At 56.0% G+C, this 23,741-nt stretch overlaps 1 protein-coding gene across 1 annotated transcript in view; it reads left to right on the top strand.

Moving 5' to 3' along the window:
- Positions 1-23,741, top strand: part of pacrg (PARK2 co-regulated) — a 61,243-nt gene that overhangs the window by 35,113 nt on the left and 2,389 nt on the right. The window lies entirely within an intron of this gene.

The following is a 23,741-nucleotide window of genomic DNA, read 5'->3' as shown; positions in this document are numbered from 1 at the left end:
AGTACCTTGCTCAAGCCGGGGGTACGGTGGCGCAGCGGGTTTGGCTGGGTTCCGCTCTGTGGCGGATCTGGGGTTCGAGTCCTGCTTGTGATGGACTGGCATCCCATCTGGGGTGTGTTTCCTCCCCCTCCAGCCTTATGCCCTGTGTTGCCGGGTCAGGCTCTGCTTTGCCACAGCCCTGCTTGGGACTAGTGGTATCAGATTGTGTGTGTGTGTGTGTGTGTGTGTGTGTGTGTGTGTATATACCTTGCTCAAAGGTACTGCAGCTGGAGGTGGGATTCAAACCTGTGACCTTTGGGTCCAAAGGCACCTACCCCACTATTGGAGTGATGGGCCAAGGCTCCGAAACACATGTGCTGCCTGGGTAAAGGTGGCGCACGGGGGCCATGCCAGCTGAGTACATGTGTGGGGGGCAGCATTCGGCAGCAGCGATGGCTCTGGGACAGCAATTACCGTGTTTGTTCTGCGGTACAATCTTTGTCTGTTGCATAAATGTGTGTGTTGATTGGAAATGAGCTTCTCACTAACACTTTGACCCCCCTTCGCCCAGCAAGCGCGCTGTTGCGGCAGCCGGTGGCGCTCGCGGGACGGGGTGTGTGTGTGATCAACGCTCTCTGTGGCCGGAACGCACGCCCATGCGGAGTCGGGGCTGCGGCGCAGGTGGCCTTCGACGACACATCACTTATTCATTGGCTTGATGAAAAATACACTGCGCTTACAAGACACACACACACTGGGGGCTTTTTGGACATATTCTGTGGCATTTATTTTTATCCTCTAGTAAATAATTTAATTCATTCTCTGATGTATTTATGCTCCCACTTTCATTACATGTTCAATTATTTTTGGGGAGCCGACGACCCAGAAACAGCACATGCAATAAATCGTCTGTTCTCTCCAAAATAACAGACAAACCAGCAAAGCAGCAGGAATGAAATCCCAGCACATCGTTACAGACTCCGCCCACACTGCAGCCCCAAACTGGCCCCGCCTCCTCCCCACCCCCCGACCGCACCCCGAGGCGTCACACAACACACTCAGTGTGTGTGACTCTGCCGGTGGTAAAAGGAGGTGTTGTTCTCCCCTCCACCCCCGCACAGCTGTCCAGATCGGGGGGGGGGGGGGGTGAGTCACTGCCCCCTCTGCTCACACAGAGGTTCTTTATCGAGTGTTAGCCAAGCCTGGCCCCTCGTCTGAGACCCTTTACACACGATGGTGTGTTTTAGCTCGTTTGCAGGGGGAGCCACAGAGGCGGCTGTGTGTTTGGACACCGGTGGCCCGATGCCTCAGTGGTGGGCAGGGAAGCAGGATGCCCCCCGCAGCCCCCCGCAGCCCCCTGCTGCCCTGACACGGCGCCATGGATTCCAGGTGGCAGGTGGACGTGACGCCCCCAGCCCCACTTCCAATCACACACCTTTGGTTTTGCCTCTCTGACCGACTGCGGAGTGTGCGTCGCGCAGATGCAGTTGGAGAGACTCCCCACTTTGACGGACCTCCTTCCTCGTGCCGTTTGCCGTCGCCGGGAGCCGCAGACAGGATCACGTTTGGCTGTGTGTGACTGTGACTTTAAGAGGGTCGTTTTTCACTCCAGGCCTCCGTCACACCCAGTGGCGGCGCCTCACGGAGAAGCACGAGCTCCGACAGCACCGTCCCGGTGTTTACCACGCGTTTGCGTATGTTTTTACCGCCACTTCTCTGTGCTGCCGAGGGGTGGCTGTGAGACCCGAGCCGCTCGTGAGTGTTTGTGCTGCTCGCTGAAGAGATTTCGTACAACAACAGGTCGTGATGGAAGAGGCACCGTCGGCGGCTCTGCGTTCCTGCGTCCCTCTGCCACCAGGAGAGACGCCGATACTGTTTCACACACCGTGCCTCGCTTCGCGCTCACGACTGAACTGTGGAAGCGCCGGGAAGTTGAGTGTGCGGGACGAGGGGTCTGACCGTTGTGCTGGGTTACGAATGGACGTCTCCGGTGTTGGTGTCACTGCGCTTGACACCCCGACTGGTCCAGAGGCCGACTGGGAGCCGATGGCTCTGCACCAGATTTGCGTTTCCCACCTGCCTCTTTACCTCTGCGTACAGCCGGACGTTCCCTGCAGCATTTCAGAGCTCCTTGTCTTTAGGCGCAAGGCGCCCTGGCTTCCGGTGGCGGGATTGGCCACACAAAGCGTAGCGCTGTGGACGCCTCCGGAGACCAGTGGGGTGGGCACGATGGATGAGTCCCAAATTCAGGGGGTCACAAGCCAGCTTTACCGCGGTATTAATAGGCCGGAGTGCGGCCTGCTGTCACGCCACGGAAGCACCACCGAGCCAAGGGGTCGTGACCTCTTCGCTGAGGGTCTCATGGCTGGCGAGTCGCCGCTACAGCACCGGCCTGCTTGTCGTTACTGCGATTATTTACTCTGTTTTACGTGCAACGCGTCGGGCCCTCGAACCCCATTCGTCACTGCCAGGCACCCTGTGATCTGCTTAATTTGGCCTCCTTTATCTACCTGCTCGGAATGTGGCCAGGCGCGATAAGAAGGGGTGCCGTGCGCCAGCGTCCGCCCCACCGCCACCTCCCTTTCGGTGTCGCTTTGACAAATTCGCACAGCCAGTGCTGTGTCGCGTCCCTCGCACCCGCGTCTGACAGCTCCCTTACTCATGACACCAAGATGGAGCAGTTAAGGGCCAGCCTGCTTACCCCCCCCCACAGCCACATCTCCACTGCCTGGCGTGTGTGTGTGTGTGTGTGAGGTCCCTTTCGGCTTGTTTCTTTGCCACACGTTAATTTCTGTAAATACATTTACATTTACATGTATTCATTTAGCAGACGCTTTTCTCCAAAGCGACGTACATCTCAGAAAAAAAAATGACGTATGTCGTAAATGTGGCAGATTTTGAGCTTTAGTGGACAACAGGTGTGTTTTTAATCAGAGTAATCAGAGTCGTCGGTACGCAGCAGTGGTGCAAAGTAATTACTGTGTGTGTGTGTGTGTGTGTGTGTGTGTGTGTGTGTGAGAGAGTGGATTTGTCCCAGTGCCAGTCTTTGTGTCTGTGTTTGTGTCATTGTGTATGTTTCTGTGTGTCGATAGAGATGACAGTTGAGCAGTAGATGTCACAGTCGGCCTTTTCTTCATCTCCCCTCCGCACGCACGCACACACACACACACACACACACACACACACACACTGCAGTGCTGAGCTCTGTCTGTTGACACGTGGAGCCGTGCAATCACACGAGCAGATGACACAGCTGTTTCCTGACCTCGTTTGGACAGAAAGCAGGTAAAGTTGTGCTTTCGAGAGGGGTGGGGGGCGGGGGGGGTGGCGCCACCCACAGCGGCTCGTCTTCGCGGGCCCATGGGATTCGCTCTTCAACATGTCTTTTAATTATTCACCATTCAGCTGCGTAGCACAGGATGTGCTCTGAGCCCCCCACCCGCCCCACCCCACTGCGCCCACCCACCTCCATGTAATATTTATCATCAACCACAAGTGGCCGGAGCACAACGCAGTGCGACGGAGGCTCCACATGCTTCAGAGCACATAATGACTTGGTGCCTCTCGCCTCTTTAAGAGAGAAACTATAAATATATATATTAATGTAATTTCCCCTCTGGATATGGCCGCTGCTTCTGCTAATTTCTATTGTCAGCAGGTTTGCGGCAGGCGGCCAATCAGAGCGGCCCCTGGGACCCGGGGCTCCAGCCACGCCGCGACTCCAATTTAAAGGTCACCTGATAAGCTGGAAGCTCATGCATAATGTGAGCGGTTAAGGCACCCGCTCGAGATGGGCTTCCCGCTCCTCTTCATTAGCGTATTTATCCACCCGCACCCACACACACTTGTTATCTGCTCCTTGGATGTCCCCCCCACCCCTTGTGTGTGCAGTGACGCTCTTCATTCGCTCCCTGTGCTCACCCCCCACAGGCCCCACCGCTACCACTCTGACTGGGGGCCTGAGTGGGGTAGAATGTGATGGGCCGTGGGATGGGGTCGGGGAGCGCTGGGGGTGACATGCACTTCCCCCCCTCTATCTCTCTCTCTCTCTCTCACACTCCCCCCCCCCCCCCCCCCTTTAATCCAGACCCCTAATTACTTAATTGGATCAGTTTAATGAATCCAAATCCCGAAAAGCTTTTTTGGGTCCCAGATAGGCGCTGCTCTTTACTTCTTCCTCATTCTGCACCTGATGAGTCGCCACCCCCTGGGGGGATGAGCATGTGCCGGCACCAGGATCAATACGCCTCATGTCTCACATGCGCGCGCCCACGCCCACACACACACACACACACACACACACTCGTGCGGCACAGCGAGATGCACTGCAGGCCTTTAAGTAGCCCATTATCAGCCCAGCCCTGTGCCCATCTCACACACTTCTGAACAGCCTCTCAATCTCGGAGGTCCCCCTTTATCTTTGTCTCCTTTCCCAGTGTTGCCCTGCCCACCCCTCTTACCACCCTCACCGCGGTAACCAGATCCTCCCCATCTTGGGGAAGCACAAACGAGCAGCCACTTAAACCGCCAGGATTACACAGTGCCAGGTGGTCGGGGTGTCCCCCCGTTGGTAGATCACACGCCCCTAGCAGGGCCGTGAAAGACGATGAACGGGAGCAGATGTTACTGCGGTTGGCCCCGCCCCCCCAACCCGCCCCTTTCTCTTGTGCTCGTCGTTTCTGCAACGAGGTTCAGTGACTCCAGGAAAGAAAAAACAAGACAGTGATGTTCTGTGGCAACAGGAGGTCACTTACTCTTATTAACCGTGTGTTTGTAGAAAAAAAAACATCCAGCAAACAATTAACTCTTTAGTGTTTTCATTTGTGTGTGTGTGTGTGTGTTCGCGTTCGCCAAGGCTCCACAAGTGCCATCACCTCGAGTCGTCTTCATGCCGCTGTAATTAACTCAGACAATAGAAGCTGGAGAGGCACCGTTCCCTGTTATCTTTCCCTCTGTTGGCTCCTCCCGCCGTCACGCTGTGGCTCCCTGTCACACACCCTTCTACGTGTGTGTGTGTGTGTGTGTGAGTGTCTGTGGCTGTGGGCGTCACGGTCGAAGGTGACCTGCGGTGTGTCCCAATGTGGACAGAACTCAAGCCCCCATCGTGTCCCCACTGGCACTGAGAGAGGAGTCGGATATCACCTTCACCACCCCACCCCCCCAACCCCCTCCCCCCACCGACCTCATCTCGCAAAATCACGAAACGGTCAGAATTGTGCCTCCATCTCCATCCAGCAAGTGTAAGTGTGTGTGCGTACTCCATGTGTCCCATTGGCTCAGCCAGTGTCTCCGCCTCCGGCGGTGTGTCTTGGGTGGATTCATGTCCACACGGCCCCCCCCCAACCCCGTGGTACTGCTATTCTGGGAAGTGAAAGGTCATCGATCGGCCCAATCAGCCGGATAAGAAGCTGTTATCAGCCCAGTGAGTCTGAGAGCTGTCCGCTCGGTGTTGCTCTCGATCCCCATCATGGTGCCAACTCCGCTCCTGCACCGAGACGCTGAGCATTACAGCCCTCAGCTGCTGTCAGTGTCCAGGTGAGAGCCGCTCCGGTGAGACCAGCTTTGGGTTCAGGTACGCGGGGACAGGCTTGTCCTCCATCGTGAGTGGGACATCAGCCCCGCAAAGCCTTTTGCGCACATGAGGATGACATCGGTTCCATGCTGGAAACACCGGGCTTCTGGTAACCAGGAGAGGCACGCGCCTGTCACGCAGCCGTGTGCATTAGTGTGTATGGATCGCACCACCGAGCCGCTGCGGGCCACGCGGGCCACGAGGAGCAGTAATGAGCGAGAGCCGTCAGGAGCCGCGGCGTCCATTGATTCCCAATACAGAGTGCCGTGGAGAAACGGGGGGTCCGGCGCCCTCGCTGGAGCACTCAAGGGCAACAAACTGCTCCACGTAGATACACGCAGCATAGATCCGCTGCACAGATACTCGCAAAGCAGGTTCTGTAACCACACACAACTTAGATACACGCTGTTGCACTACATGAGACGGGAGCATAAATGTAACAGGAGTAAGTACAGAAAAATACGAGCAGACTGTGGACGTGCAGCAAGGATGGAAACGACAGCGACGGGTGAAGGGGAGGACAATTAGCGGCACCATGCTCAATGTTATAAAGAATGTGTGAGTGTGAAAAAGGTGAACTTTCTTTTTTTAGATAAGTGGTATCACAAAGCACTTGAGCCCAGGGCGCGCGCACACACACACACACACACACACACACACACACACACACACACACACTCACTACCTTCCTTCAGAAAGGGCACCATTCTCTGTGAGAACACACACATTGAGGCTCAGTACTGGCTCAAGGGCAGGAGAGATCGACCCCCACCCCCTCTCTGTACCAGACTGGTGGTCATCGCAATGTCCTGGACTGAAAAGGTGTGTGGGCTGCATGGGGGTCACTGAGCAACAGAGAGTATGATGGACAATGCAGCTACAATAGAAGAACACAGGTCTATGAAAAGTATTCACTCCTTTGGATTTCTTTGTCTTTTTATTGAGTTACTGCATGGAACCATGATGTATTAAACTGAGAATTTTTGCCACTCATCAACACAAAAATATAATGTCAAAGTGAAAAATGTACATATTTTACTAAATTCATTAAAAATCCAAAACAGGAAAGAATGGAATGAGCAAGTTTTCACCTGTCCCCTGAAAGTTAATGCTCGAACTTTGGCAGTAATTACAGCTGTGAGTCTCTGTGGGTTACTCTCTATCTGTGTTTTCAATGATTTTCTTGGCAAAATTGCTCAGACCCATCAGGTTGGATGGGCAGCGTTTTTGAGCAGCACTTTTTAAGCCATTTCACAGACGCACAATTGGACTAAGGTTGTGGTCTGGGCTTTGACTGGGCATCTCTGGGACATTGACCTTTCTGGGTTCGAGTCACTCCAGTGTGGCTTTTGCTCTATGTTTCAGGTCTTGGCCCTGTTCGAAAACAAATCATCTTCCAAGTCCCACTTCTCTTGCAGACTGCAGTATGTTTTCCTCCAGGATCTTTTTGCACTTAGTTCCATCCATTTTCCTTATATTTTTCATGAGGTTTTCAGTTGCTGCCGCAGAGAAGCATTCCCAAAGCATGATGCTGCCACCACCATGCTTCTTTGTAGGGATCTTTTGGATCATAGAATCATCCTTCAAATTGCTGAGTCTCGTAAGCCTTTGGGCAAACTCAGCCACCCTTCTGTATGAGCCAGTTTAAACAAGTACGAGAGATGGTTCCGCACAAACTGGCTGAAGTCGCTCGTCCCAGGCAGGGTCGTGGTGAACCGGAGCCTAACCTGGCAACACGGGGCATAAGCCTGGAGGGGGAGGGGACACACCCAGGACGGAACGCCAGTCTGATGCAAGGTACCCCAAGCGGGACTCAAACCCCAGACCTGCCAGAGAGCAGGACCCAGCCAGACCCGCTGCGCCACCGCGCCCCCTAGAGATGGTTCCTGCAGAGGTAATTTATGTGTGCCAAAGCAAGGCGGTGAATACTTATTATTTTGTAGTTTTTACATTTTTAACTAATTTAGTACAATGGATTTTTTTTTCACTTTGACATTATAAAGTACTTTGTGCCGATGGGTGGCAAAAATTCTCAGTTAAATAAGGCACAGACGCAATAAAATGCGAAAAGGTCCAAAGAGGGTGAATACTTTTATAGGCACTGTAAGTGTGTGTGGCTGCGGTCACGTTCCTAGAATCCTCTGAGGTCACTGAGTCGCCTTCACGGCAGCAGTCAGTGAAAACCCGTCATTTGCATGCAGGTACCCATTTTCCTCTCATTTTCCTGTTATTCTGCAAGTCTGGGCAGCCCTGTAGGTGCGGCGATTGAGGCACGGGGGCACGATTCTGTTGATCTGTTGTTCAATGCCTGTTTTCCAGTAACCACAGCTGCACAAATAAGTGCTCCTGTGTATTTTCGTGTTTATGCGGTTGCACCGCAGCCGTCCCACATTACTAGGCCGGTGCTTCGACCAACGGAGACTTCACAGAGGCGCTTTGTGATGCTGCTAAAGGCCCGGATTGTCCCGAGAGCACTTACACAAGTAGCTGAAGACTAACTAGCCCTTGGCCGCCGTTCTAGTGCTGCAGCACGCCAGCGTGGTAAAAAGGAAGCTAAGTGCTAACAGTAAATGCTAAACGCTAACGGTAAATACTGAACGTGAGCCATAAACGCGAAACCCTAGACCATGTGCTACAACATCTGGCAGTGCGTTTGTCCCACGCAGCAACACCGCCAGCAGTGGAATGGGGTTCGACTGAGCCCGCAGAATAGCCGTAAGGTGTCGTACGGGGCAGCCCTCCGGAACGCACCGTCCAATTAACTCGGTGAGCTATCGGCGATTAATTAAAGCTACCGCTGCACCTATAAATAGACAAAAGGAAGTGCGTTGCGAAACTGCCCCACATACATCGAGATGAGGTTTTTTAATCCAAGCCTGTCGGAGGAGCGGCGGTCGGGCGGGGCGGCGTGGGGGGGGGGCTCGTGTCCGACGCGAACGTGAGCTCTCGTCCGCGGATCTCGTGGAAGGTGCGGCGGGTCGGGAGGTCACAGCGGCGTCCTCCAGCCCAGGGCTTAATCAGGCTGCGGCTCCTCTCCTCCACACTCTGCGTTGCGGGACTCGTTGGACCCCCGAGATCTCACTGTTGCCCTCTATACCAGAAATGAGAAATTAGCAGAGCGGCTTAGCAATTAGTTTGCCGCTCTCTCTCTGGAATTGGAGGCACGTGGCGGTTCTGGGAACGCGGCAGGGTGCCCGGGGAGCTCCGGACCGCGCGCCGGCCCAGAGCTGGAGGCGCTTTGCGGCGGCTGCCTTGTTTCCCAGCGCCCTATTTACCGCGTCTTCCGCAGTATCGATGGAAAACAGACCCTGGAAGTGTCGAGTAGGCGTAATGTATGCGTGCGCTCGTCTCACCTCGTTCTGCCCCAGTTCCAGGTAAACTCCCCTCGATTTGATGCGAAATAATACGCGTCTCGTCGGATTCACAGCCTTTGCTTTTCCGCGCCGCAGACAGGAGCGCGAGAGAGGCGGCGAGAGGTGGGCCGAGCGGGCCGAGGGCCTTCGCCGAGCGGGAAGCTCTGAGCGCAGACAGCTCTGCTAGGCAGGTTGGCTGCAAGTGCAGTGTCGCCCCCGAGGGTCCTGCAGCGAGGAAGCACTTAATGAGATGAAAGCGCAGCCTCCAGACGCCCGCGGTGAGCTCTCCGGGATGCCCGGGAAGTGCCGGTGCTGCAGGCCCCCGGAAGCTCCGCCGTGACAGAAATAGTGGAGGGAGGTAGGTGCCCAGGGGTTAATTAAGCTCCCGTGCGCTGCCCCGACCTTTCTGCTCCAGCGCAGATCATCTCTGCCCACTTTTGGGCATTTTTAAATGAAAGCTTTTAATAATTTATCCAACTTATTTCCCAGGAGGCCCTTCATTAGCAATCGCTCATGACATTTCCCCACACGACCTTACATCTCCCTAATAATATCAGTGTCAATTTCATTGGAAGTGGAAGAAGCAGCCTGGCTTTCCCTGTTTTTTTTAACTGTGCTTATTAAAGATTTCAACAAACACCTGCGCCGCACCCAGTGCCCCCCTCACCTCCGAAATGTGCTACGTTCGCAGATGCGGTGAATAATTCCTCGTGTCCGAGGGAGGATTCCAGTTTGCCTAAAGTCGTGTCCCGTGGGAACCGCCCTCAGAAGTCACCTTTCCAGGAGAGTGAAGGGAAAGAGGCGAGCGCCCCCACCCCGCCCCCGCCCCCGCCCCAAGTGCTCGCCAGCGGGCAGGAGGTGAATAGCAGGATTCGCAGGAAACAGTGCGATAAGCGGCTCTCTTTTTAGCAGACCACCTCCAATTAAAAGTGCGTCGGCCTTCCTCTCGCTCTCGGCTGGAGTTCCGTGGAAACAGAGCCGCCGTTTAGTCCATCGGCCTCCCGTGGAGCCTGGACTCGTGGCTCTCGAGCAGCGGGGCACAGAGCCCAGCTGGCACACTCTGTATGCCTCCGCTGTCTCGCCTTATCTCCCGGGGAGCCCCGATTCATAATATTGACTCCTGTTTCACGCCTGCTTGATTGTGATGAAGACCGATTCGCTGAGTAAATTATTAAAAGGTGCATTAGCACGTCCCTTGTTTTGTCTATGCGGCTCGGCACTCAATTATGGATTCGGCAGCGGTGGGGGAAATCAGAGCTATTCATTAGCCTCCTCTTATTGTAAAATACACCGTTCAAATATGAGACGAGGATTTTCAAAATCTTATCAGACACAATTTCCGCAGGTGACATGCTTGAACGATCCAAGTGAGAAAAGAGAGAAAGAAGGAGAGTTGTTCGGGGAAAAGAATGTAATTTTTCGTGAAATATCATTTATCATCCCATTTTACCTATGAAATGGACGAGTGAGACGGAGCACCTCCTTATGATATTTAATATTGATGTTTCCGGGAACGTGGTATCGCGCACAATCGGAGCGCAGGAGCGCTCAAGCCGGCGCCCAGGGAGAGGAATGGCAAGCGAAGCGAGATGCTTCAAATCCCAGACAGTTTAATAACTCAAGCGTCGTTCCGTGGCGACGGTGCCGAGAGTCCCTACGACGGCGCTGCGACTTCATACCGAGACGGCGCTAACCGTACACACCTGAGCTCCGGCGTCTGCCCGGGGCTCTTCGGGCGAAGGTTCTTCAGGTGAACCAGGTTAGCTGGTGCCGAATGTCCCTACAGGGACGATGTTGCAGGTGAAGGTCTTTCTGGCACCCGAAGCCAGAGCGCCTAGGCGAGGCCGAGCAACCGGTGCGAACCTGGAGCGCGCCCTTTGGAAGGGGGTAGGACTCAGCGGAGCCTTTTCTGCCCGGGTGCTGGTCAAACAGCAGACAGGGAGAGAGTGTCACGTGACGAGGGATGCAAATGAGGTGTGATATTCACGTGAGTCTTGCCCCGCTGCCTCTCCACGCCGCCTGCGTGGCACACAGCAGTGTCCTCCAGCAGGCGCTGAGCGGAGGCCGGTCTGCGGGCGGCGGGTTCCTGTGTCGCGTGCCCATGAGGTCGACTTCTGTGCCATCCTTCCCGGTATGTTTCTGTGGTCAGTGCCAGAGTCGCCCTTTGCCTTCTTTCATGGCCCATCAGCCTCTAACTGGGAGGGTAGTTAAGTTTAACGGCAGAGACCAGTGTCTGCTCTGCATGTTCCGCTCCGTGTGGTATTTACGGCGTCGACCAGCAGCGCATAGGCTGCGAGGACCTTCGCCGGACCTTCGCCGGACTTTCCCGGCCACGATGGGAGCTAATTAGCCCGGCGCAGGAGAGCCTCGGGAATCCTGGGTGACAGTGGCACTGGCACCTCGCGCTCTCCTGTTAAATTTAGCCTTGGCTTGATTAGATCCGCAGCGCAGGGTCCTCTGTTCGCCACGTTCACGCTCTGGCACGCGGCAGAAAGGTGGCGCTATCAATATTTCAGGATTTCACTGCGGTTGAATCTCTGCAAACGGATTCCTGCTTCTTGCTTTTTTCCTCCGCTATCTCTGTGGAGTGCTTTATTACTTATTAACAAGAGAAAAAATGTGCCTCCTCCCCCTGTGCAGTCAGGCTGGGGAAAATGCCGCCGGGACGGGTGCGAGGTGGAGGGGGGCGTCCGTTCGCCGTGGGACCATAACCAGGACGTCACCGGCGGCTCGGTAAACACAGTCACTGGCCGTCACGCTACGATGCGGCACCACGCTTCCCGACCCCGGTGTGTCCCTCTTGCACCGCAGCGCAGCATGCGCACGCTTTCGGTCGCACTCGTTCAGTCGTTTGTTTGTTTGCTTGTTTGTTACGTTTGCTCAGAAAGCACTTTGGTCCAGAGGAGGAGTTTCCAGAGCTCAGTTTCATGCGTCACCCGTTCGCGGCACGGCCTGCAGCTGCACACATTGAGCTGCGCGCGCTGGAGTGGAGTGGCGGCGATCCAAATGCGACGTCTGGATGCGCTTCTACCGCGAGCTCCGGAGCAATACCCTGAAATGCCTCGGCCAATGGCACCAGTTCGTTTTTCAGAAATCTTTTTATGATCTGCCGTGTCGCGTGTGTGTGGAGAGGAAGCTGAGGAACAGCGGCAGTTTGCTTTCTCACACGCAGCCCCCCCGCGGAGTCCCCCCGCCAAGAGTGACAGGAGCTCAGTTGTGTGTTTCTCATGAATACACTGAAGGCTCTCTAACAGAGCCGTTCTGCCCACTGCAGCTATACACACACACACACACACACACACACACACACACACACACACACACACAAATGGCAATAAGAAGAACAGAAATGCCCTGATTGGAACAGATTAATTTAACGGCACTGTTAACTGTATAAAACTCTTTTCTTGCAACTAATACGGCTCTGATACACTAATGGATAGAGGCGCGAATTCCCAGCACCGTAGCGAAGCAGCTCAGAGTGCGTCGCCGTCGCAAGAGTGACCGCGCATTGCCCTTCCTGGGATTTGAACCAGCCGCCTTCTCAGCCTGTCGCTGCTGCCCGCAAGGGTCGCTTGACAGGAAGCCCGCTTGTGTGTCTGCTCTGGGACTTTCGACTCCATTCCGAAGCTGTGGCCCCCTGTAAGCCACGACCTCCCTAAATCACGGCAAAGAGGGCCCGCGGCGACTCGGCGCGTCAGTAACCGGTGTGAGCCCTCGTTACGGGCGAGCCGCAGATGTGTGGGATGCTGGGAGGCAGTTAACCTGTACCCAGGGCGCCGCGCCACAGCTCAGAGCTGCTGGTAACAACATTCAGGGAACTAATGAGCTTTGAAATGAAGCGGAGCCGGGAAGCCGTGAAGGAGCGGCGTCCGTTCGGCGTGTAGGAAGCACCGGCAGCAGGACGCGTTCTCTGCACGGACGGCCGGCCGCCGGCCGCTTCCTGACACGACAAACAGGCAATTGTGCCGTTTGCCGGAACCATTTGCTTCGAACGAGGAATTCGGGACTAGTTTGCCTGCGACATGTGCAGCTCTGACAGCCGCCGCCCACCTCGTGGCGCATCTCATGCCTTCACAAAGTGAGCAGACGCCGCACATTTCCACACCTCGCTTCAGCAGCCGCCAGGAGAAGCCCACGAGCACCACCGGAGAGCCCAGCTGTCGCGCCGCTCCATTGTCCTTCGCTCCCTGCCCGCCTGCCAACAGCTGCCATCCCAGAGCCCATTGCGCTGCTGCTTGGAGAGACGCGGCGCGAGGTGCCACCAGCGCCCGCGCGGGCCGAGGATGGGCCGTTCGCGGCATCTCCTGACCCAGACGCCTGCTCGCCGAGCTATTACACGCACGCGGCACGCCGTTGCATCATCCAAGGCACGACAGCGTTGTTGTCTTCGGGAAAGCACAGCGCTTTCATTATGCACTGGTGTGACCGGCACTGGCTGCTGTTCGCTTCAGGAAAAGCAAGCAGTGCGCAGACGTGTTTGTATGAATGAGCCCCACCGTATCATAAACAAGCACAATGCGCTTTTATACGGCGCCTCGCACCCGAGCACCGCGCTGCTAATGCCGACGCGAGTACTATTCTACTGGAGTAAGCTGCTTTTGACCTGTTAAGCTCATTAAAATTCCCTGCTAATTAGCTGCGGCCTGTAATATGAGGGGACGGAGGTGGAGGAGCCCGGTGCTGCGGAGACGTGCGGCCCAGAGCGAGAGAGAGAGAAACGGCCACAGACACGGGCAGAGAGAGAGACGCCATAAATTAGCCGGCCCGCCGCCCGGTGCTTTTTCTGCCTTGTCGAGGCTAAACTGAGGGCAGCAGGGAGTGGGGCCCGACGTGTCAGAATTTCCACGGCAACCGATCCTTCAGCCTCCCACCCGCAACCCGGCACACGCTGCCCGACAGGCCGCTCGCATCACGGTCCAGATTGCATCTGCAGCGTCCTGGGAAATGTGTTCCTTTATTATTATTCTTTCCCACCGCAAACATTTCTTTTTTTCCTCCTTCCTGCTCCGGACGCTCTCGAACCCCCGTCGGCCTCCTCCTGCTCTCCTGTGTGTGGGCCGGCCGCGGTGTCCGGCCAACGACGCGCCGTGTGCGAGACGCGCCACATGCCCCAGGGACGGCACATTCCATCGCTCCTATGTGTGTTTGTGTAAGAGCTGCTCGCGCGCCTCTCACTGCACACGTGTCACAAAGAGGCGGTCGGATATCGGGACCCATACGGCCGATCAGCACTACTGCTGTCAGCTTTAGGAGCCCTTGGAACCGTGGCGCTTGACTCGCTCGTCGCCTGGCAGCGACCGCAGAACCGAAGCGGCTTCCTCCGGTGGCGGTGAGACGCCGAACTCTGGCACGGCTCCCCGAGACACTCAGTCGCTCGCTCACAGGTAACAGCTTGGAGGGGCGGGGCTAGGGGCGGGGCTTCATCCGTTGCTCCGCCCACTGTGTGTTCTGCACCTCTGTTCGTACGTGACGGCAGAGCGCCTCACCGAACCATCTGGCCAACATCTGCACCCTGCAGTCTGGGCTGGGCGTGTTCCTCAAGAGTAGGCGGAGCAAAGCATGGCTGGCACAGAGGGAGGGACTGCTCCCCCAGCTGCTCCGCTGCTTCGGGTTCGACTAGTTGTCTGGCCCCTTATTCTCTCTCGTTCTGGTCTGGTCACTTCTTCTCATCAATCATGCATCCTCTCAAAGAATATTCACCCTCAGGTACTTTCACAGGGGTGCGGTGGCGCAGCGGGTTTGGCCGGGGACACTGGCGTCCCGTCCAGGGTGCGTCCCCTCCCCCTCTAGCCTTGCGCCCTCTTGCCGGGTTGGGCTCCGGTTCGCCGGAACAAGCGGTTGTAGACATTGTGTGTATGTATGTATGTGTGTGTGTGTGTGTGTGTGTATGTGTGTGTGAATGAAGTACTCACAGAAACCAGCACACATCCAGTGATTCTTAGTAGAATTTCTGGCCACCTGACCTTGTATGTTCACATTAGTGTTTGCCGTGACGCACTGTATCACACACATGCAGGAAACACACGTTCATACACAAACATATATTCAGACACTCGGTCACACACACGGGGCAGCGAGGTTGTTTTCGGAGACTCGGCACTTGTGCTCAGCTGTGTGTCCTCGGTCCAGCGTGCCCACGGTAAAGGTGACCGGGGGCCAGGTGCGACCCGCTCTACGTGGCGCGTGAGAGAGAGCGGGGCCGTCCGAGTGGCCCCCTCCCCCACGGCAGGCACAGGGGGCTCGTCCGTCAGCTGCTCCCACCATTATTTACGCGTCTAATACGGCAGGAAAGAGTGCCGGGTGATTGAGGAGATTGATGGGATATTTATTATGAATGTATTTCTCGTTTATCCGCCGCTCCCTCGCATCAATCTGCACCCGTGCCAGAGTCCTGCCGCTCCGGGGAGCTATTTATGAACCCCTTTGACCACGGACGGACTACCAATTTACACGGGGCCGCAAATCAGAGGCCAGCTTCAGCACGTGTGTGAAATCTTTGCATCGCGGCGAGGCCCAGCGGGAAGCTCGACCGGCTCTCCAGGGGCAGGGGAGCTCTGAGCATCACTTTCACTGGGGACAACGTCTCACCCGGAGGGGGGGGGGGGGGGGGGGGGGGGCGGCACCCCTCGCATTCTCCCACAGTGCACCTGGACTGCCTCGCAGCTCGTCACTAAGGCCCCTGAGGGTGACGAATAGCCACCAACCCCAGAAAATTAACAGAGTCGCAGCAGGACATTAAGTCGCCGTCCCGCCTGTTAGACACAGGAGTCATTAAGGGCCCAATTAGAGTGGGCCGAGCCACGGCCCCCCTGCACGGCGAGAGAGCGTGTGTGTGCGTGTGTGTCTGTGTCTGCGCGCGTGCAGCAGCGCTGCTCGTGGGAACGGAAGCGAGGGCCGATGCAGGTTGCATCAGGGAAGGGGACCCCGGGAGAGGAAGGCGGCGACAGGAGCCCATGTCGTGTCCCGTGATGGGCAAGGGCCCAAACACACCGTGAGGAAGGAAAGTGTGTGTGAGGGAGTGTGTAGTATGTGGCCCTGGCTTGTTTCCGAGAGACCGATGAGAACATACTACCGCTGGCAGTGGCCCCGTCCTTAAGGGAGCAGCACTTTGAGCGTGCTCACGCACACACGCACACACACGCATTAATCCATCACACACAAACACACTCGGGAGAAGCTGCCGTCCTGCACCTCACCTGACAGCCCTGCGGACACTTTTCTCACCTGTCTCACCGCTCACCCCACATTCCACCCCGCTTGCGCCCCAGAGCTTCCTGCTGAAATCCGAGAGGAGGCCAGGAACGCGAGACCAGGCTGGGATTTATTTACCGTTAACAAGTGAGAGCGCACACACGTCACAAATCAGGTTAGGAGAGATCGGCTCCAGGTTAAGTCCAAATCCTTCAGCAGCAGGAGAGCGAGCGAGAGAGAGAGAGAGAGAGAGAGAGAGAGAGAGTGAGAGAGAGATTGCTTTTTGGAGGCTGGGGGCCAGGAAACGAAATACCGAGTAGAAGCCCAGCTTCCCGACAGATAGCAACCGGAGGGATTAGAGCAGCTGAACAAATTTCGAGCGGCTTGTGTCCGAGCAGAGATTAAGCGCTGATTGGGAAGGTGCGGTAATTGGCCTCTCGGTAGGTGAGGCACATCCTCTGACGCGGACCGACCGCGGTCCTGTTTACCGAGACCGACCGCGCGCGGCCCGACCGGCCTTCCCGCAGAGTATACCTGCGGTGCTGCTCGGGAACTTTAATTATCTGGGCCTCGGCGCCTGCAGGAAGGAGCACCTGGTTTGATTCTTTAACAGCCGTGTGGTTCTGACCCGAAAGTGGAAACGGATACGTGTCGCTCTGCGGAGCTGTGTGTCCCCGGTGCCGCAGCCCACGGTGGCGCTTGCTGCTACTGCCGCTCGCTCTGCCACTGATCCCACAGCCGGAGCATCAGGGTCCCGGTATTTTCACCATGAGTGGTGTGGCTGTTTGTACAGCACCGTGAACACAGGTGTGTGTGTGTGTGTGTGTGTGTGTGTGTGTGTGTGTGTGTGTGTGTGTATACAGTGAATGTCTCCTTCTCTCAGTGTAATGCATAAATTGTACTTTTGCTGAGATGTACGTCGCTTTGGACAAAAGCGTATGCTAAATGAATAAATGTAAATGTAAATGAATACCACGGTATTTGTTTGGTGACTATGGGGCGGTTGTTTATTTACCGAATACCAGGGTGTGTGTGTGTGTGTGTGTGTGTGTGTGTGTGTGTGTGTGTGTGTGTGTACGGTGAATTTCGGGGTGTTTGTGTGGTGAACAGCAGAGCTGGTAGTGAATACCGGGGTGTTTGTTTGCACTCGGAGTTCCAGCAAGGTTCTGTATGTGTACAATACCAGGGTATTTGTTGCAGGTACATTGCCAGCTGTTGAGACGTATCATGAATTGCAGGTAGTTTATATAAATAGCGCAGCGTTCGAACAAACTCTAAATTACAGGCTGTTTGTTTTCAAGGTGAACAACATTCCGGTACGAAGGTGAACAGCATTTAAATGTAAGAAGATATTGGTATTCGGGGAACGGCAGAGTGTGTGTAGGGTGAGCAGTAGGATATGAGTGTGTATGTGTGTGTGTGTGTGTGTCTTTGAACTTGCCCAGCGCTACACACGTGAGCTGTTGGACACTCGAAATGTCACTGCTCCGGCTGTGCAGACCCCCCCGACACACACACTACTCAGTCCCCTTTCTACTTTATGGAATTTCATTTTTCTTCCCCTTTTCTCTTGCCGTCGCCTCCAGGATCATCCGGAAACACAGCTGGGTGGGACTCTGTGTCAGGGGCCCAGCGGCCCCGACGCCACCGCGGTAAACTGGCCAGAGCCTCACGGTGGCATTGGGGCCTTACGAGACCACATCCCGCCTCGGTAATGAGCACCGAGGGTTCGAACTGCATGGCCCCTGTGGCCCCGCAGACACGCAGCATTAGCACCGTTAGCGCCGAGCACCAGTGCCGTCCAACTGGGAACTGGAATTCGGCTCTTTTTCACATGAACCTCTGGGATCTCCTTTCGAATCCCTGGAGAATTATTTTTTACGGCATTTATTTATTTTATTTGACTTTGAATAAATTTGAGCGCTCGGGGCCGGCACCGCTGCGCTTGTCCGAGCGGAACCCAGTCCGCCACCCGGCTGCGGGGCCCCGCCGGACGTGTAGAAGGTGCGGCGGCGTAACCGGGCTGCACTGGGAACCTCTTGTCTGTCCACTTCAACTTGTCTTCCTGTTTCCTGCCGTCGCGCTGCACCAGACACGCTCCGCTATTCAGGGTTATTCCTTGTGCCGGAGCCCAGGCGCCCCGGCGCTGGGACGGGAGCTAAGCCCAAAGCCGGACCTGCGGTCCTCCGTGTGTCACGCAGGTCACGTGACCCGTGGCTGCGGCGCAGCTAATGGGCGCAAACAGCAGCGTCGGGAAGGGGAAACGAGGCAGGGGAATGAGAGCAGGAGAGAAAAACAACAACCAATTAATGAGGCTCCTGGTGCAGTGCCCCCCCGCACCCCCACCCACGCCCCCCGCACCCCCACCCACGCCCCCCCCCCCCCCCCCCCCCCCCCTGCACTGCACCGCAGCTCTTGGAGACATAAGTCATAAAACATTGATTGGAGAGGAGTGTTTATCTACGGGTTTAACGCTGCCAGCTGATTGCGCCGAGCGAGAGGCGGAAGCCAAATTGTTTTAAATGAAGGTGATGTGAAGCGGCGCTCTCCTCGCCCTCTGATGAGGACAAACAGCGCAGGCGGGCGCGGGCGCACGGGGGTGCGTGTTCCGCACGTTGTGCGTTTTAATCAGGGCCGCAGCACGGAATTCGAGTGGCACCCCCCATCTCTCCAAGGGCGTACCACAGGGCTCCGCACCGGGACCCTCAGCGACTCTGCGGCACAGGCGGGTTCTCACCAGCCCGGCTCTTTGTTGTCCTCATTTCAGTGCTCCCCCCTCACAGGTCTCTCCGGGACACCCTGGCGCCCATGGTTGTTGGGATGTGCGAAAGCCCTTCTCACGCTGCCCGGCGTTCAAACCTGCACAGTTCCGCACGGCTCTGGTCCACTTTCCCCGACGTGCCCCCCCATGTGGTGTGAGCTGATGCAACCTGTGTGTGCGCCTCGGGGCGCCTGGCTGTCACTGTGACCCTCAATGTGGTGTCAGGTGTAGTAAGAGTAAATATGTAAATTAGCCACTCTGCTGGGGGCGTCTCAAAAACCGTGTCACTGTGTTGTCGTGCGAAAATTAATGCAGTTCCTTGTCACTTATATTACTTCCCAGATTTATTGTCTTGTAGACGAAACAAGGTTTAATTCTCACATAAAGTTTAAAAGATGTGCCACAGTGGTGGGTGAAAGAAACAAACGGTCTCCATGTCGGCTCATTGCAGCAGACAGTAAACATCAGAGGACAAAGGAGGACAAGTCATTTCGGAACAAATCGAGTGTCCGACGTCCCCAAGTCCCGCCGGAGTCGTGTCCACTGCGCATCAGCTGTAATTCATCTACGAGGAAACTCTGGGCCCCGCAGTCCGTCCTCAGTCCGCAAGCAGTTTGCCTGCACTGGACATGTCCGTCTGACCGTGTCCCCCGGTCATGTCCGCTTTCACTGCGGTTGAGTCCGTCCATCTAGCTGCTGCTCTTCTTCTTCTTCTTCTTCCAGCTTTTCCCATCATCAACATGGTTTCCAGAGAACGCAGCCTTCCCGTGGTGTGTCCAAAGTATGAAAGTTCTGAGCTCTACCTTGATTGGACCTAACACCGATCTGTTTGTATTCCCGGCCATTCGCCGTGTCCTCATCATGTCGTGGTTTCAGCATTTTCACTATGTGCCCTGACAGTGTCTCATTCATTACTGCGTTATTGTGGAGAGTAATAGTGTGACAGCGGTGTGCTGAACCCAACACCGAGGAGCAGGAGTGGCTCACCGCGGTAAGTGCAGTCACAGCACTAGTAGCTGCACTAGAGGCAGCGGTCGCGGTGGTCGTGACGCTCGTGGCTCTCAGGGCCATTATCAGCGATGACAGCAGTGGCCGGTGTAGCGGTGCGAGAAGGTGCTCTAATAGCAGTGTGTAAACACAGGGAGCGGCGCTTCCCCGGTGAGTCACTCGGAGCCTCTGGGCACGATGGCACTTCCTGCCAGTAAGTCACTCACTGATCTCATTCCGGCACAGATGGAGCGGCGCCGCGGTGCGATGAGACGGCCAACGCTCGCTCACTCGGGCCCGGAACATCTGGGCCGTCAGCGGAGGCCCCCCCGATCTCACGTTCTCGCCGTCTCCCCTCAAGTCCTCGTGTCCTCGGTCTCTGTCTTTGCGTCGGCACCTTCCTCTCTGCCTGGAGCGCCGCCACATCGCGCCACGGCAATGAGTCCCCCCAACCCTGCGATCACGATGATTCACATGCCAACAGGTGCCTCAGCCCATGTCTCCTGGCAGAGTGGGGTGCAGAGTGGGCGGTGGCGATTGCACCCTTCGCCGTGGCCTGGTGCCCCTGTCCCACTTTGGCAGCCAGGCGAGGCGGCCCATTTGCCGGCCCATCGCTCGTGACGCCGCACCCGGGGCACACAGAAATGGAAAGAGAACACGGCGCATCGCTAATGGCAGCAATTTATACGCCGTTCCAGGGGGGTGTTGGGACTGGACCCTCCGGCGGGACCGGCGCTCCCACCCTCACGGCGCAGCACAGGGTTGTTTGTCTTGGAAAGTCTCCGCAAAGGGACCGCGGAGAGCAGACCACAAGATTACCGTGGTACGCAAGTACGAGGTTCATACAGACGCTTCCTTTCCTCACGACATCAGTCCACACAAGTGTCCCCGACACACAGCGACTGCAGGCGTGTTTAGTCTCGTACCTGCGGCGCAAGGAACACGGTTCCTCAGTGGAAATCATGAGTTTTACCGCGTTCCATGATCTCGGTGGGGCGGGAAACATGCGGTCGGCTGCTAAAGAAACAATTAGAAACATTAACGGCCGTTTGGTCAACGAGACGTGACACGGGGGTACAGTAGGCGAGGACCCCGATGGACCGTGATCCTGTACCATGCTACCGGTCACACGCGGTCTCCACGCCGAGCGCCGGTGTCACACCCCAGAGAGAGGTCCTAACCCAGCAAACCTGATCAGAATGAAGAACCCGTAGCGTCTGCTGGGTGCCATCGCCGGGCCAGAGTGCATTTAATCAACCGGACTGGGCCTGATTTAGAGCTGCCGGCTGTGGGAACGTCTCAGCCAATCGCATCGCAGAAATAAATAACCGGGCCAATAAAAAGCAGAGCAATGGATTGGAATGGTAATGAGGTGGGGGCTGAGTGATGCAGTTTGTACTCCGTGATGTCATCTCGTCCATCTCGGAGCAGTTCATTACGGTAATGGAAGAGCGGGAGTATGTATGTGTGTGTGTGTGTGTGTGTGTGTGTGTGTGTGTGTGTGTGTGTATCAGTGGTGCCTCATGCTTTTACATGAGCCAAAGTGCGACACGGCCGCAGGCGAGCCCGGCGAGGCGCCACTTCGCTGCGTCAGCACTCGGATAGCCGAGCTGCGCACGGACTCGGCGAATGCGCCACTCTTTACGGTGTGTTTTGGTGCCGTGCTCTCAGGGTCACGCCAATGGTAGGACACACACACACACACACCCCCCCCACCCCCCGCACGCGCTGGCATGGACTGAGGAAACACCCGTCTCCTCTCCTGGGAGAACATCCTCGCTTCCGCTTCCCTCCATTGTGACTCAAATCGTCTCTCACTTCACCTCGTGGAGTAAAAAGTGCTGAACATCATGTGTTGTGGGTTCGACAGCATAACCGAGGCGTTCGGCCTTCCGCGCGTTGACTCATTAGTGGAAAACTGTTTTTACTGTGGTAATTCGGGGTATGTCCCTTTCTCTAGGGTGTGACAGCAGGGCTCCCATGGGACTCGAACCTTTATCCCTGACGCCGAGGACAGCAGACGCACAGCCGTACACTTTCCGAGAGCAGGAGCGTGGGGTCGGTTGCGGGTTCGAGTCACTCTTGTTTCCAGCTTTTTAATGAAACACAGGAGTCTCAGCGTGTGTTCGGATTCATCTCAGGAAACATGAATCGGAAGCCCCTCCCCCTCCGGCCCGTGCGCATTACCCTGATAATACTGCAGTTGTTACCGCATGTCCTTTCAGAACCTCCCCATAGACAAACGGCTAAACTCGGAGGATCCTGAGATGGGCTCTCTGTCGGGGGGGGGTTGAAAATGCTTGTCCTGCAGCCCCTGACACACACATTCTCACACAGACCCACTGACACACAAGGCAAAACACACACAAAGGACCCCCCATCGCAGTCAGATCCCCCCTGCCAAGGTCCATTGTGGCCCCTCCCCCGCTCTCTGGCTCTGAGCACTTGTTCAGTAGCAGCACCCTGTCTGCTGGCACTGTGTGTGTGTGTGTGTGTGTGTGTGTGAGAGAGTGAGTGAGATAGAGAGATTGAAGCCCCTTGGGGGTGGCCCCTCACCCAGGGAAGTTGCACTAATGAGTTCAGAGGAGGGGCCGTTGACTCGGACCCGACACAGGTGACACTGGGTTGCGGGGGGGTCAGGGTGCCATTGTGGATCCCCCTCCAGGCCCTGCAATACTGAACCGCTGCTCACCCCCCCCAACCCCCTCGCAGTGTAAATTAAGAGGTGAAAATGGAGTGCGCACGTTTCCCTGGCTCTCGGTGAACTCAAGATTGCCAATTTGTTCCCGCGCCGCCACCGCCGACTTTGGAAAAAAGTAATGAACTTTGCACTGGTGCATTTCCTGCCGCAGCGTACACAAACACCTCGGTGTGAATGTATACACACGGCACGCTTATTAAGGTCCCCCCGGTGTGTGTGTGTGTGCGTCTGTGTCCACAGCGATGGGAATGTATGGCCTGCCCAGCTGCGCTACCAAACACAGATGGGAGTGGCTGTCTAATGGGAGGGGCTGGGCAGTGCGAACTCATCGCAGTTGGGGGGGGGGGGCTCTCCCCGGTGTGTGTTCGTATGGAAAAAATTAGTCGCTTTCACCACTGTCTTCATGACTGCAGCAGAGGGGTGTCACACAGGCTGCTGTGTGTGTGTGTGTGTGTGTGTGTGTGTGTGTGTGTGTGAAGAGGCTGTGAGGCGAGGTACGGCCCGGACTGACACGTATTGATCATTTTGCTCACGGATCTTCATGATATTTCATAAATGGAGGTGGCAGGATCCCCGCCTGATTGATCATCGCATGGTCACATGATCACTTTATTGACACTACAGTAAGGACTATTCACTTATCAATGTTAGTATCCAACCCACTGTATCAGCTCTGACTGATATTTTCCTTCGTAACACACACACACGTTTGTGTGTGTATGTCGTTGATGGAGGATGTGGGAAGTGTGTATCCCACAGCCCAGGAGATCTTACCCCCCTGGAGCAGCTGGAGTAGAGTGTCTACCTGTGAGAAGTGCACCATGTTAGAAACGTAGTAAGTTTAGCCACGCCCACTCGTAGATTCCACAAAGAAGAGGAAGCTCACTCTGGGGTGGGCGGGGCTCTAGGGGTGTGGCTTTGTGGCCTCTTCTCGTTTGAGCCCAACTGTGACTCCGGTGGGTTTGTAGTCTTGCACCTATGTGCAGAGACAGGCGGTACACACACACACACACACACACACACACACACACACACACACACACACACACACACACACACACACATTGCAACCAAGCCCTTGGCCAAGATGCCCCCAGAACCTGCTGCCCACATGAGTTGTCATCAGAACGTTTCGGTGAGTAATCGCCTTGCTATTTGAGCCCCGCCCGCTGTGACCTCAACCCCAGGGCAGCG

Source organism: Scleropages formosus, chromosome 15 (assembly GCF_900964775.1).
Source record: "Scleropages formosus chromosome 15, fSclFor1.1, whole genome shotgun sequence".
Lineage (NCBI taxonomy): Eukaryota > Metazoa > Chordata > Actinopteri > Osteoglossiformes > Osteoglossidae > Scleropages > Scleropages formosus.
This window is presented reverse-complemented; position numbering and strand designations above follow the sequence as displayed.